Raw genomic sequence first — 16,483 nt, 5'->3', positions numbered from 1 at the left:
GTCCAGGGGGGCCTACAAGCAATGCAGCAACGAGCAATTCTTTAATTCTCAGGGGATGATATTTCTTATAGCTATTGGCAGATTTGTTTGGACCTTCCCTGGGGCTCCCACATAATTAACAAATTGCTCAATCTCTTTAACCTGCTCTATCAATGACCAGATGTTATGTAGTAGTAGGTCTTCTATAGAAGGTTCTGGGTAGGCATGTCCAGATGCAGGAATATTGTAATTAGGGAAACAAAGCTTTGCACAGTAAACTGGTAGAACAGCATGGAATAAAAATCAGGCTAACTACTGCCAAGCTTTCCACTCACACTGTTGCTTCCCCCTTTAAGGTTTAATCTTGCCAGATGCTGAACACATTTCAATATCTACTGACATCCACAGGATCTCACTGACATTGTTCAGTACCTGAGAGAAGCAGACCTTCCATCAGTATCTGAGGCTAAAAAGAGATGTTGCATTTATCTATGGGTAAGTTGTGCCTGTGTTTATCCTGAGACAAAAATATCCCAGGATTGGCGTGTACACATATCACCATTCTAATCATGGTTTAGTTGGCGGCTGAATGCAGGGCTACTTTTCTGCCATTGATTCAATCATACATAGATTTATAGACATTCGGGCTGGAAGAGACCCCGGAGGATCATCAAGTTCAGCCCCCTACCCCAGGGGCAGGAAGTCAGCAGGGATCATAGGATCCCAGCAAGATAAGCATCCAAATGTGTCTTGAAGGCATTCAAAGTAGGTGCTTGAACCACCTCCGGCGGCAGTTTATTCCAAACCTTGGGGACTCGGACCGTAAAGAAGTTCTTCCTTATGTCCGGCCTGAATTGGACACAGCAGAGTTTGTGAATGATCGATCTTGTCATCCCTTGAACGCTCTGGTGAACAGACATTCCCCCAGATCCTGGTGGGTACCCCTGATAAACTTATAGGTGGCCAACAGATCACCCCTGAGCCTGTGCTTTTCCAGGCTAAAGTCTCATTGCTCTCAGCCTGTTGTAAGGTCTATTTTCCTGACCTCTGATCATGCGCGTGGCTCTTCTCTGGACTCTCTCAAGCTTCTCCACATCCTTTTTGAATTGTGGAGCCCAAAACTGGAGGCAGTACTCCAGCTTGTCAAAACTTGTCAAAATCTTAAAAGCTTTGTTTTTTTCCCCTTGCTTCTAAGTACTAGAAATCAGCACTACTGCCACAACACTGCAGCCAGAAACAAAATTTGGCACGCATATTCCTGTGTGGAAATGCACTACTTAGATGGGAATTCAAAATGTATGTGGCAACATAACCCAGGAGCTTTCATAACTTCTTTGAAAAGACAATGAAAAAGTTTTACCTTTGGGCAGCTCAGTATATAGAAATAAAATATTTGTCTGCTTTGAGTCACTTGCTGGATGCTGTTGGCAAGACACGTAACTTGATGACAAATGGATCTTGTACTGCAAATTGTTTGTGGTCTCTCTGCAAAAAATAAAGGAGAGGAAAAGCAAATTTTTACACAAAGTAAAAGTAAGTTGTCGTTGGGGAAACAAACAGAAAGATAGAGTTTATTTCCTTCTCCTTTTGAAAGACAAGAGAGGAGAAGGAAATAAATTTCGGAATAAGTTACACTTCACCTTTGTATGCAGGTGATCTACGTTTTCATTTAACAATTTGCTATGCTGCCAGCACTTTTACATGAACTAAGGCAAACTGATTTATCCAGCTTGCCATATTTTGCTAAAGAAAAGTATGAAGTAATCTCCAGCCTATAAAGCTGATAGTCACTAGGACAAGGAGAGGCCAATATTTTTAGCTGAGTATACACAAAGCCTTTGCTGTCTCTCTCCCCCTCCCCCTGCCCCTCAACCCCTCAGAATGATCTCACATAAGGGTAGCTGTAGCAGCCACTTCCAACATTGCACTTTGACTAGTTGGCAAGTACTTTACTGGTTATGATTAGTTAGTGGATCCTTTGCAGTTCACATTTAAGACTGCTGGCATGCACACACACAGATATATGTGCACATTATCAACTTTAAGCAACACTTGCAAATAAAAACAGTGCTGTGAATGATGCTAAGACCACTTTTAAATTACCTTCTCCACCACCTCCTCAAAAATGTAAAGTCTACAGGAAACAGCATTAACTCAGCACTCCTTAGAAACCATACATATGAGTTAATGCACATTAGTTAAATCAAAACACTTAAAATTAATTTCACAAACTGAGGTCACCATTAACTTTTTTACAATTTAACTTTTCACCAGATTAATGCTACCAGAAATACAAGGAATCCTACTGCGATGTTAATTACCTGCAAACAGCAGTTGCACAGATTTTAATGGGGAGCAATGTTTTAGCCAATGCATGCATACTTAAGTTCCTCTTGTATCAAGCCAAAACAAATTAGATCCATTCAATAGTGATCTTAGTCATTACTAGTTGTGGGGGGAAGAGAAAATAGAGAACTTAGAGAACTAGAGAGTAGTGTAAAATGAGAGTGTGCCTCTCTGGTATGGTTATACAATGAGACAGAAAAGTCCACAAAAATGCATGCTTGTAATCTCATTGAAACCAAGACCCCATAAGAGAGTCTAAATCCTTTAGGCTGAATCAAAAGAGTTCTTTGCAATACTGGCTCTTCATCTACAATCTTCAGGGCACATACATGAACCAGAACGGATAAAAAATGCCACAAGAGATACAGTGGGTTGTAATTAGTAAAAGAGATTAGTAAAGGAGCCAGAAGAAGGTTGTTTCCTTGTGAAGTGATCCATAAAAAAGGAAAAGAAAAATGTTTATCTCTATCAAAATTGTTTAAAGAATATTTCAGAGGTCCCTTTAGAAAGGTAAGGCAAAAGGGGATGAGGGAAAGATTCTATTCTGTTGGTGCATAAGTGGACTTAGGCCCTAAATGTGCACATTACACCCAGATCAATTACTTGAAAAACTGTTAATACAAAGGCAACAGGGTCCACTACCTCCTGCATTCTTCTTTTATCAGACAAAGGTAGTTAGCTGTGTTGGTTTATGACAGGCTAGAAAGTAAGGTATTGGCAGGTAGATGCAGTAATGGATTTTATAGACTTGAACCAGGTGAAAGACAATCAACTACACTCCCTCCACTGCACAATCTCCCTCATGTGCTCCCTAACCCCCCACACCATGGTCTCCTCTGCCCTCCCCCATTCTTTCGAACTACCTTCCTATGCTGCACAAGCTAGTCCATCCTGGGGAGAGTGACAGCTCAGCTCTGGCTTCAGCCCCAAGTCCAGGGCTAAAGCTGCAGCTGAGCCATCACTTGCCCCAGGCTGGTATTTGAACCTAAGATGAGGTTTCTCTGCCCCATGCTGATCAGGGGGGAAAAAACTTGTCTTGGATTCACATAAATATGATACAAAGTAAAGTAAGCCGAACTAGGGCCACACCAACAGAGCTCCTAATTTTAATTTAAACATGCTATCATTGTTCAGTTGAGAGTAAAAGAAAAAAAGTAATGATGGAATGAGAAAAAAAGAGCTGGAAGTTCTCAAGACTGAAGCTCAGCTTCCTTTAGAGATTCAGCCAAGTGAATTAACACTCAGTTTCTCCCAGAGGTGCTGAGTACGTGGGGGCCCAAGGGCCCTGGCCCCCCTCTGGAAGAGGACTGTCATCTGAAATACATAAAACTTTCCATGTGTCCATCATCTTAGGCCCTTCCCACAGCAAAAATAAGAGTCAGCACCTATGTCTCAACATATAAAATCGGGATAAATGTTATCATAGCAGGATGCTGAGAAGAATAATTAATGCCTGCAAAGTACTTTGAAAAATATCAAGCATTATTATTATTTAAAATGCTAACAATGGTTTAACTTCAACAGAGAACAACGTACAACTGTGATTTCATTTTTTCCACTTGCTTAACTGTTAAAGAAAATCCTGGCTTGCGCAAAGCAGTCTCTCTTATTACTCTGCCAACACATTGCATGTGTGCACGTATGGTGCAAGGTGGTGCTGACGGGAGGGAATGAACAGAAGGAACTTTACTTTCCCAGCCCAGATTGGTTTACCACATTGAGTTAGTCCTGGACAACACAGCTGCAAGTTATAAATGTCCAGGCAGGCAAACATGAGTGGCATCCCCTCCGGTCTGCCAAAATTCCAAGCAATTAGTACAACTAGCACTTTCAGCTCTTTTGTGGGTTGCCTAGATGGAGACTAAACAGCAGACAAGAGTGGGGGGGAAGGGAGTGTTGTTTTATGAAAATATGTTAAATCAATTTTATTTTTCATTTCCACTGCTGAACATTATTTAGACCTCTCTGCAGCCTTTATGAATGTTTGCCTTACACTGTACTGTGTTTGCCAGAAATCAATATCCTCTTATCCTCACAAACTAGTAGCCGATGTCATCACCTTTCTAGCGGTCAGATCTACCAGCACTGCCCACTATAGTAGGAAAGAGAGAACTGGTTTCTTACTTGTCTCATTTCAGGCAACTCATAATGTTCAGCTGAGAAACCTGAGATAAATATACCAATTTAGGCTGGTTGCCAATACCTTTTAAATCAAATTCTGGGTCTTTAGAATACACTTTTCCACTGAGCAAATATGGAGGGGCCATTACAGGACCTCATAAAAATAGTTTATACCTAGAATAGGGGGCTCATTAGGATAGGTAGAGAAGCATTCAAAAAACCTTACTCTCAGAAAAGCTGGGAGGAAGGAAAGGAAAAGAAGTGAATATTCAGATGACCGTTTCAATTCAAGTGACTGGCAGAAAAAAAAGCACAACTTTGTAATACACTAATACAGAGACCCCCATATTGTTCTGGCACTGTACATATAGTGGACATTCTCTGAAGTAAAGAATGAACTACCTGAATTGATGAGGTGAAGAACAACAACAACAACAAAAAGGGAGGGGGGCATGGTGGAGAGAAGCAAAAAAAAGAAATGGTATTAAGGTCAGCAATAAAGCCAGAAAGGTAACACAGGTGTTCTGTGCTTCAGTCTCTGCCCTAATCATCCCCAATGCCCTCCATATTGTTGTAGTCAGACCTTGTGACCCTATTGCAGTGTTTCCTAGAAATACACAACCCATATTTTATAAAAGCATGTAATCTCCTCTACGCTACAGCAGTTTCCAAAGCAGAAACCACTTTTTGAAGCAAATTTGTGTTATGGTAACAGTTGACTTTATTTTAGTTTTGCTGATTCTCTATATTTTCTGTGTTGTAAAGAGTGTTAATAAAAACTATCATTCTATCTCTGCAACTACACCCCATTTAAAGTATATCTGCCCAGAGCACTGAAGATGAAGCCATTCTGATCCTATCAGCTGAGCAAGATCTGAAACAAAACCCCAGAGTGGAGAAAGTGTTTTCACTCGAGACATGGTGGGCAACCTGGACTACAGAACAGTGCAACCATGAGTGACTTCTTGGAGGTTCACGCTGCACATTTTGACAAGCATTGACTAGAAATAATACTTAAGTGTCCAGGAAAAATCTTGTGACATTGCTTTCAGAGGCTGCCACAATTCTTTTGGTTGGAAAGTGTCATACAACACTTTGACTACAAAATGAATGGGGCCCTGAAATGGAAAATGACAGCCTTAATGACATATGTAAAATTCTGAAATGACCCCTTATGCAAATAAGGGAATATCTTGCTTCTGGAATATGTTCCACATTCCAATAGGTGATGGAAAACCTATGTGGGGAAGAAGCAGGGAATACTGTTCTGTAGGAGTGCATCCATAGAGATTTTTGCAGCCGATACTGATAGCCAATTTTTAAGGAGGCATATTGGTTGATATTGATCCAATTTCCAATACCCAGCCTGGCAGCGTGGAGAGCTGCCTCCAGCTGGTAATTCTGGAGAAGCTGGGGGGGAAGGGGAGATCAAGGCCCCTGTAGTGAGGGAGCGTGTGGGGCTGGGGTAAGCGCTGGGAGGAGCACAGGGAGTGGGGCACAGGTAGATGGCTCCTGGCGCTGCACACTGCTCAGCTGGGAGCTGCTGGTCCAGCAGCTCATTCAGCACTCACCTGCTTGTCTGGCAGCTCCCGCCACTGTTCCCGCCGCTTGTCCAGGAGGCTGAGGGGGGTGGAGCGTGTGCCCCCAGATCTGTTGGGGGCGGGCTGGGGCCGGAGCTGTGCCAAGCTCTTCCTAGCAGGGCGGGGCTGAGCTGGGAAGGGGCTACAGTGAATTTGTGGCTGCAGCCCCCCCGTAGTCCCTTCCCAGCACAGCCCCGCTAGGAAGAGCTTGGTGCAGCCCCTGCCCCAGCCTGGCCCATGCAGATCCAGGGGCACCCCCACCCCCCTGGATGAGCGGAGGGAGCCCCAGCCCCTGCCCCACATCCTCCCTCACCGTGGGGGTCTTGATCTGCCCCCTCCAGCCCCTTCCCCTGCCTCCCCTTCTACCACATCAGACTTACCAGCTGGAGGAGCAGCTCTCCATATTGCTGAGCTGTGCTCTTCGCTGTCTGTGCTGCACTGCAGCTGCACACATGCATGGGCCATTTATTGGCCAAATTATCAGCCTGATATGGCTGATTTCCAATATACAGTAAATGTATATGTAGTAAATTTTCTTTATATCAGTATTGATCTGATATTGGGCTGATGTATCCTACTCTTCCCTACTCTTCTGCTCTCTGTTAGCACCACTAAAGAAACAAATTGGGACCCAGTCAATGAATAATTCAGCCACTGCCCAACTCAGAACCAGAACCTACCAAAAGGCAAAGCTGGAAGTCATACTCACCTTATGCATGCACCAGCCTCACTTTTCACAGAGACTGGTCTGTGGTCATTACAACATGGCAACCACACCTACTCAGGATGGTGCTCTATCCACTTCCAGTCAGGACTGCATATACAGTCCGATGAGCCTTCGACAGCATTAGGTATGGGTGATGGGTCTTTTAGCTTAGACAAGAGAAGCTCACACTATCAGGACAATTCCTGTTGCTAACAACCAATAGTGTTATATACACTGGCCACCTCAATAGAACATTCCACTCTAGGCAATAGCCAGGTACAAACATTACACGTTTACTAGTAGAAGTGATCAGAAACTGATCTGTACCCATAACAGAACAGAAGTTTGGCACATATAGACTGGTTTTTAAAATGGCGGAACCTGGTCTAAGATTTGTGTTCTCCTCGCTCCCCCCCCCCACCCAAGGGTGAACGTGTGTTCTGCTTGTTACCAATCTATACTATGCTGCTTACAGAAAACTGCATAATTTAGATTGAATCTGCCTTGGGCTTTTTGAATGTCTTGCCTAGTTTTCAATGTGAAAACTCAGCAAGAGTAGGCATAGTTGACAGAGGCTTCCATCTGCCCCCAAATACATCATAAGCCTGTTTACATTAAAGTTTTTCTCTCTTTTTCCCTCCTTATATACTTCTCTAGGAGTTAAACTGATCAATCGTAATCCTTCTGTTACATCAAATGGACCCTGGAAAGGAAGCATCTACTTGTTGCTGTTGGAAATGTCCTTCTACGTTTTTCCCCAAAGGGATTTTGTACTGCAGTCTAATACTGTTCTCTAAATGGGCAAGTGCCAATTTCCACTCTGTTAAGGCTAGTAAATTTTGTTTGTAATGCTTGGTTGGTGAAAAGAAAATAACAGGCTTGTTCATGGAAAGCCCAAGGTTGGTAGTACAAAATAGTGAACCAGGAAGTTGCTTATAGTAAAGCTGGATCCGTCATTCTGGTTTTAGATTATACCTCTTCAAAACCATAAAGCTGCCTCTACAGGGAGAGATCCATCATTCAAACAATAGCCTGAAATAAAACCACAATCTGATGACTGTCATAGCCCCTCTGACACCAGTGCCTACCATCTCCCAATGTTTACACACTAATCAGTTTAGTCTTCCCACTTGGCTGCATGTGAGGCAGCTGTTTCTAATGGCTTGCATTTTCTTAAAGCCTCATAGAGCAGACAGCCAGGGCTCTACAATTTCCTCCACTCTTCCAGCTCAGACTGCCCCAGAGGAGGAACAAAACAACAAGAAAGAGGGAAAGAAAAAAAACATTCATTTTCATGCTTCCTGAATCATGGAAAATCTCAACTCATTTCTACTTAATGCTCAGTTCTTTTTGTGCTTGTTAAATAAAAGCCTTCCTACAAACCTGACAGTTATCAATTACTAAAGTTAAAATTCAATTGCCTGTCTCCTCGCAAATAAAAAAGGTTTTTATTTTTCAAATTAAGCCAAATGCTTGGAGTCTTTCTCTTTAATATACTGAATTTTATAAAGGTCTTGCCAACAGTTGAAATAGATATTCTAGACATATATATATCACTCTTGTTTTATTTGTAACTTTGTTTTATAAATAAATTATATAAATAGGCTTCTTTGATTGCTCAGAGCATCCAGCATTAAGTACTGGGGCATAGCTTTAGGCATAATTGTACTACTGAATTCATCAGCTGCTTAATTATCATTCATTTTGCATCTATTTCTCCTAATTAAAGAGAGAAACACTCCCAACAACTTTTACATAAATACTATATTTGTTCTCTATAAAGATGTAAGGCTAATTTACCAGTGATTAACCGATTATCTAATTTTATAGCTGTCATTCTTCAGAGGCCAGTACCCCACAGCCGCTGACAAAAGGAAACCAGAAAGAAGAACTTAAAGTGCTTTATCTTTTACTTACTCTTAGTCATGCGGGTTTGCTGTGTCATTTCTGACTTTAGCTGGTAAGTGTAACTGCCACCACAAAGGATGAAACCTAAGGGCTCTTCCAGGACTAACAGCATGAACCACTACAACTTGAGCTAATGTAAGCTTGGGTTCAAGTAGAAAAACTTGCATAGGTTTCTCTGGGTCATGGACCAAGCCTTATGTGTGCTAAGTATAGGAACAGACATCTACCCACAGTGGATTAGGAAGAAGGTATGACACTTAGCATGAGCTCTTTGGGGTAGGGCTCTTCCTTTGTCTTCTGTAAAGGGATCGTACACTTGAGATACTGTACACACAAATACAAAGAACAGCAGCCATCCCATTTTAAAGCTCAGGCCTCGTCTGGCCATCCCAGGGAACTGAAGTTCCAGCCAGCTTCTCAAGATTTGGATGGGGTCCAGCAGCACCTCTCCCCAGTTCAGTAGTCCCCTGCCTGCCGGCTCAGCTTACTTTCTCAGCTGCAGCACAGCCGCTCCAGCCCTGCCTGCCTTCCTGATGGTTGGATCTCAGCTGTACTCAGTGGGAGGTAGTCTGAGTCAGGGAAGCAGCTGCTGGCACTTACAGCATGGTAAGAATGGCTGCAAAGTCTGCTCCCTCCATGCTAGCACAGAGGTCATTCCCAATCAAGGGAGGGGAATGTCAGAAAGAAAGGGAGCAACAGCAAAAAGGTGGTGGGCAGAGGGGATAAGAGGCCTGTGGGGGTTTAAATGGATAAGCTAACAAGACAATTCTGCTACATAACTTGGGGATCTAGAGATGGGTATTAAGGATAGGTTATTTTCTCTGCCTCTCTAACTCTCCTCAGAAAAAAATAACTTGGAACTTACCACCATCACCTATAGTCAGTACCTCAGGCAACCTAGAGAACTGTCTCTTTCAAAAATAGATGTCAGGATTTAAAACTAAAACTTTCCTCTGCTGGGAATCAGCTGGTCCCTCCACCCCCTTGACCTCCCTCCCAGCCCTGCCTGCCCCTTGCCCCACAGAGTAGAGGGAAAAAAAGAGAACTGCATGCCTCAGGTACAAAACCAACCCCCTCGCCTGTATGTGAGCCACACCAGGAAAAGAACCCACACTATGCCAGGCTCCATCAGACACAGTGCCTCAAGATGAACTAAAGCAGGGGTGAACAACCTCATAGCATGTATACCATAAATGGCACAGGCAGCTGCTGAGTGGTACACAAGCCACAGGCACTCAATAAAAGGAGGTGCCAGAACAGAGGCAGAAGGACTGCAGTCGCTGACCACTGCCACATACACTAAGTACAGACAGTCAAGACAAGACAATTCTGAATTGGTTCAGTGTTTGCACGTTAGTCTAAACTGCAGAGATTGAACCAATAAGCATATGAATACACATTCACTTTTGACTCAGGAAATGCAGCCACATGCCTGCAGTGGCTAAAGCCAGAAGACAGGGATGCAAGAACATGTATGCCAGCCACTGCCAAAGGAAAGAGAGCCCGCCAAGACTCCCCCCGCTGGAATGAAGGGTCATTGCCAGGCCCCAGCCCATGCTCTGCCAGAGGGGGGCCAGGGGACAGTTGTGACACTGAACTCATAAAAGCTTGAACAAGAATATTCCTTTTTCTGAAAAGCTATAAACTGAAGGGATATAAATGCAGCCTGGGCTATGTGTTTGCTTTCTCTTAATGCTGCCCCCGAGGTCTCTGGAATTTGCAGTCCACAATCACAGCAGCAGGATTTTCAGGGCTCCTCATCATTTCCTCTTTCTGCTTCTAGATGCCTCTGGGATTTGTAGTCCATAGTCACATCCAGCACTAAGTTTTAGCAGGGCAGGACAACTCTGTACCTAGGGGAGTTGGGAGGGGAAAGGTGAATTTAACCCCACCTCCCTGGCCCCAGACTCCAGCTGATGTTTGCCTCAGGAAGGGGAGGAGGGCAGGCAGGGAAAGGGGCAGTGAGTCAACCCTCACTGCTCCAGCTAGGGAGCAGAGGAGTGGGGCCAACCCTGCTCTCTGGAGCAGACTGCACAGATCATCTCAGGGCTGAAAAGCATGTTGGGATGCTGGGGGACTGTGATTTAACTTAAACCAGGAAGGGGTCTGGGACAGAAGTTCCATAAAGCGGTTTGATCTAAATCAGTTAAGTCTGATACTACATTCAACCAGGTTTATCTTAAGCCAGTTTCGGCCATTTTGAAACCAGTTTATGTCCACTGAACTTTTGTTCTGTTAGAGGTTTAAAACAGTTTCTGATCACTTAAGCTGGTTTATGTGTAACTTCTGTTCCTAGCCATGGGGCGGAGAGGGGCAGGAGACTGCTAAGAGAGGAGATGTCAGGGGTCACTGAGCCAGGTTAATACTTCCAGGGCCCTGCAGCCATCATCAAATAAAGGGCTTGGGATCCTTGCTCACCATATAAAACCACACTGGTTGCAAGGCCAAGGAAGGGGTAACCTGACTCTTAGCATTAACACCTTCAGCAGTGTCCTACCCAGCTGCATGGCCAGAAGCTCCAGAGGCCCTGCCACTGTTCTGGGCTTCAGGGTACAAATGTTATTTGAAGGAAGGCAGGGATCAGATGGCACTTGGGAATGGGGTGGGGACTAACTAGTAGCATGACACCCAAAAGGGTTGGACACCACTGAATTAAAGGGTATTTAAAGTCAGGAACCAAAGTAGTTAATTCTATGGGCTACATGAAGGTTCACAGAATACCTAGAAACAGGGGAATGGAGGAAGTAGATTTTGCTGTATTTTGGAGGGGTAGAGGTTGGTTTTTTGTTTTGTTTTAATCAAACAACATATCATTGGTCAGTTATGAAAAAAAGATTATAGCCAGCTCTTCACCTGGTACAACCTAGCAAAGATCCAATGACCTTACTTTAGATCCAGTGACAATCTGGCCCTTAGTTTAGAGATGAACAATTCAACAAAAAGCTCAAGCATGAGTGAACAAGTGTGACCCCACCAGGATCAGGGCAATAATTATATATATTTAGAAAGGTGATTTATTGTACCTACACATTTAACATTACTATTTAAATTGCTTCAGTCTAACAGAGAATGAAACCACTAGCTCATTTATATTTACCACATTAATTTACGTGAGCCCTAAAAAGCCTGATCTTGCAATTCTGAATTTGATTAAAATATGGAATAAAGCAAAAGGCCCTTTAAAAAAGTCTCATATATATATATATATATATATATATATATATATATATATATATATATATACACATACATATATGATCCACAGAAGTGTTTTTGTAGTCCTTTAAATAAGCACTGTTAACTGCCTGGAAAGTTTAACACTCCGAAATTATGCATTTATTTAATACAGTATTAAAATAAATTCCAACCACAAGAATTTCGACGAGTCAAATTTAATGTTTCACTAATACTTAAAGGTGAGATGCAGTTGGAATTGTTCATAAAAACCTTTGGATGGCTTTGTAATCTGCTTACAGAATGCATAGAAATATTACCTGATTATAGCTTTTAGAATTAAACAAAATGTTTTCCAAAACCTAAAATAGCAGTTGCCTCAAAAAAAAATTGGATATTTTATAAAGAAATGAGGACTAAAATCCTACCCACTCAAAATACATTGCCTACGGTTCTCATCAATTTATTAAATTTGCTCCTCAGAAATTATTCTAGAAAGATTAGTACATTTTTATTGGCTTTTCCTCTCTATCAGATGAAAAATAACAATGGGCTCTTTATTTTACATTCTGTGGTTTTTAAGCCTCATTACTTTTATATATGGTGAACAAGATGCACACTCAAGTGGTTATACTACCATGCCCATAGCCACATGCAACAATGTAGAATGACATACAGAGAAAAAAAGTTCTCGCACATGGATCAAGATGTGGGCCAGTGGAGCTACAATACTATTGGCTTTGTGCAAGAACTCTTGAAGAGGATGGGCTTGCAGTTAATGCAATGGCCTAAGATTCAGTGATATGGGTTTATCTTCCAGGTCTGCCACAGAACTCTACTGTAACCTGGGGCAAGATTTTGTGCTGCATTTCTACATTTACGAACTGTGGGTAAACATTATACTCGTGTATTTAGATTTCCTTCACGTATTTAGATTTTAGGGTCTTTGGCCATATTTGTCTGTATACAATAGACATTTTTTTTTCCAATCAGCTGCTGGAAATTGAGTACACATTATATACAAGGAAATAAGAGCAGTTTCTGCCACCTACTGTGCAAAGCAAAAGTAAAGTCTGCCCAGAACCAAAGGGAGAAGATCAATGAGCCGGTTTGGCTCCTCAGTTGCTGCTATTCAGTAACTTACTACAAGGTGAGATTTTTTATTCTTTGGGCTGTCTTTCAAAAACCAAGGCGTCTACCTTATGCTGAGGCATGTTGTATGCAAAAAATGCAGCATTTGTACTACTTTATTTATAATAGGGCCCAGCCAGTAGAATATAAACAACAGGAAATGCAAATTTGCTCTCCTTAGGCTATCCAGCAGGATGACTAAGCATACCTTCTAGATCAGTTAAAATGTTTATTTCCAACAAGAAATACAAAAAGGCATTAAATCAAGTATGTTTTACTTATCTAGCATCCAAGTAGAGTCACATAATTTACATTAAAATATGATGTATTTGTCACTTTATTCCATGAAAGGCAAATGAAACAAACATTTTGGATACAAGTAACAAATTTTTGTTTTGCCATATATTGGGTTTCGGTTTGATTGCTTGTTTGCAGATGTTACCAGATTATGTTAATCAATACTTTACAAATAACTGACAGTTAAAGTAGATATAACATTTATTGCTGGATTCAAAGTCATTATATAAAGCTTATACAGTGATTACAATGTGAGAGATCTGACTATCTATGTAGTTGATTAGAAGCAATAATATTCTTGAGTATGTTATCAGACTGTTCCTTAATGGAGAGGGTTCATATTTAATAGTATTGCATAATTAGAAATGGAATAATAGTATTGTTAAAAATTATGGATAGTGAATAGAACAATTTTTGTCTCAAGAATTTTTGCAATAATGTTTTATGTGTCGTGGAATATTTTAAACACAAAAGAGTGTTATTAATATTGCCATGTTAAAAATGTAATATTTTTTCAAGAGCCAGGTGAAACCAGAAAGTCATGAACAGAATAAAATACAGTCAATATTGAGCTGTGTCTTTTTTCTGGACAGCTATTCAGATCACTGAAACTCACATGCCTGTAATTTCTTCTTCCTTTCCAATCATTAAGCCATTTTCTTAAAACCCACTTCTTTTGCTTTCAAGTACTAATCTGTTCTCAGTCACAGTTTCCTCCTAACCTTTTATTGTTTCTATTTGAAGCTACAGCTAAACTCTGATTGACTTCTATAAAGGTGCACCTTCCACTCTTCACATTCCATGCAAGCTGAAAAGCTGTATATGGAATATGTATTTTTTTCCGAAAGTGGTAACAAGCTCCCCCAAAAGCTTTATACCACCCTACATGTAACCATATGCATTGTCAAAACCACTTTGTCTCCCTCTGATTTTTCCTTTTTTCAGTCCGTTAGTTACTGTGGAACAGTCAAGTATTTTTGACAGTTTAACAACATCGCCATGTGCAAGACAAGCTCAGATTTTATAACCAGTTGAATTTTATGCTATTGTTTGTAAAAGAAATAAACCATCACAAATGCTTACACCCCAAAGGCTGCATGAAGAAAGCTTGTGTATTTCAACCTCTTTATATTCAATGCGAAGGCAACAGACAACAAAATATTAGGGAAGACAACAGTTAACATCCATGACTGCTTGCAGATGTGAAAAAACAAAACAAAAACAAACGTGCTTTACCCGAAGAAGCAGCACATTACTTTAACCCAGTTCTGCAGCATCTGTAATGATGCGGTGCTTCAGTGAGGCTTTGTGGCACTTTTAGCATAAGCTGGTTCAATCAGTTATTAGATAAAAGTGCCAAAAGAGCCTGATCTTTACAGATGTGCCTGAAAAGAGCCTGATCTTTACAGAAGTTGGGCAAACCAGGTTGAAGTAACGCACTGCTGCTTCTGGGCATGTGCAGGGCTCAGCACAAGAATGCGCTCTATTTAATTTAAAGTGCTGCTTTTTTAATGTCTACAAGCACCATGTTCCTTATTTAAATATATGGAAAACTACAAAGGTATTTAACATCATTTAGATCCAGTGTGTGAAAGACATTGTATTTCTCTTTATTCCCTTTTCAAAGCATCACTCATTTTAAATCTTTTTATATTTAAATTGAGTTCACTTTCAGATATATAGCCCAAACCCAGAACCCTCTCCCCACAACACACACACACACACACACAGACTGCATGTGCAAGGGCCCCTTATTGCTGGTTAACGTCTTTCACATACCAGAGTAGGCCTGGGAAGAATAATTACCAATCTAGTACCTGGCTGCATGTGAACACTTCCAGTGATGGAGTTTGACTGCCAAATCTAATTTGTGAAGAGCACGATTTGTAGCAGATGGATAGAAACGGTCCCTGCATGGGGTTGCCTTTCATTCTGCTCACTGGCCTCAGCAAGAAACTGTTCACTGTCTCTTCAAGGCTAATGATACAGAGCATTCTGCACCAGGCTGAAACAGCCCTCATCCAGATATTCCAACATTAGTCTTCTCTTGCAAAGCAAGCATTGTCATATTGCAACAGACAGACATGTAACACTTGAGAATTTAAAGAGACTTTGGCTGTACTGCAGAAAGGGAGTAAAATAGAGCTCATAAAGGAACAACCCTTCCTGCAGTACTTTATAGGGGAGAACTCCACACGTCTTCAGGAAGCATTAGGACCCAGACAATGCTTTGCCGTTTCTTGTCTTCACTACCATGTGGCCTTGAGGGAAAAATGCAGAGAGGAGCCAGGCAGACTATCCAGCTGATAGAAGCAGCTTCAGAGACAGCCAAAACAAGGACCTGTAAACACTCAGAGAATTTTCTATCATTCTCCCGGCTGTACGCTGACTGGCTGTTCACTCCAAGTGGCCCCTTCTCCCCTTGTATTTGCCTCAACTGTACTTCACACTTGTCTCCTTAAACGGTTCTACCCTGTTGTGGCCTCTACTAGTGATTGCACCAGTAACGGGTGATCTTCCCCAAACGCGGTCCAGGTGACAGTCTGTGAATCTCTTGCTGTGGTGCACATCCATGTGAAAGTGGGCACAGAAGAAAGGAAATTTCTTAGCTTGAAGAGGAAGTAGTCACCAAACACAGCCTCCCTCATCCTCTTCCCCTTCCCCTTCCTTACATTTAGTTTACTTCTCCCCAGTGCTGCGACATTAACATGGTATTTCCTTGTATGCACCGGAGGCCCCCTGGGATTTCTGATCTCCTTGCCCTCCACGTTCTGAGGCCACATCCAGAAGAGTAAAAACGTGTGTGTTGCAGGATCTCAAAGTAGTTTGAGATACTACAAGGGGCACGCCAGGACAGAAAAAATGTTCTCCGCACTGCAAATATGCAGTGCGAACTTAAATTTGATACTGGGAAATCTCAGTACCAAAAAATAACACACAGGAAAAAAGCAGTGCAAGGCACACTCCTGGAGCGTGCCCTGAAGCGACCAGAGGTTGTGTCCTCCAAAGAGATGCTTTAGCATGCAGCCAGAGCATCTCTATGGCTGCTGCACGTCCCTGCTGCACCTGCACACTGCCTCAGTGTGCTGGGGCAAATAGGAGTGGGGCAAGGCTGCAGCACTGGATTGGACCCAGGCACTGTCCCAGGTAAGTAGGCATGGGGGTAACTGTGTAGAGGTGGGAAGGAGGCTGTGTGGGCAGGGGGAGGAGACTGCTCAGAAGGGGTGGGTCCCCAACCCTC

General features: G+C 42.2%; 1 protein-coding gene across 10 annotated transcripts in view; it reads right to left on the bottom strand.

Annotated features, from left to right (window-relative positions):
• ZMIZ1 (zinc finger MIZ-type containing 1) overlaps positions 1–16,483 on the bottom strand; it is a 518,414-nt gene that overhangs the window by 388,218 nt on the left and 113,713 nt on the right. For all 10 annotated transcript variants that reach the window (XM_019497114.2, XM_019497113.2, XM_019497112.2 and 7 more), the window contains one exon: positions 1,340–1,464. The gene's annotated coding sequence lies outside the window, so the exon portion shown is untranslated. The remainder of the gene's footprint in view (positions 1–1,339; positions 1,465–16,483) is intronic.

Source organism: Alligator mississippiensis, chromosome 6 (assembly GCF_030867095.1).
Source record: "Alligator mississippiensis isolate rAllMis1 chromosome 6, rAllMis1, whole genome shotgun sequence".
NCBI lineage: Eukaryota > Metazoa > Chordata > Crocodylia > Alligatoridae > Alligator > Alligator mississippiensis.
This window is presented reverse-complemented; position numbering and strand designations above follow the sequence as displayed.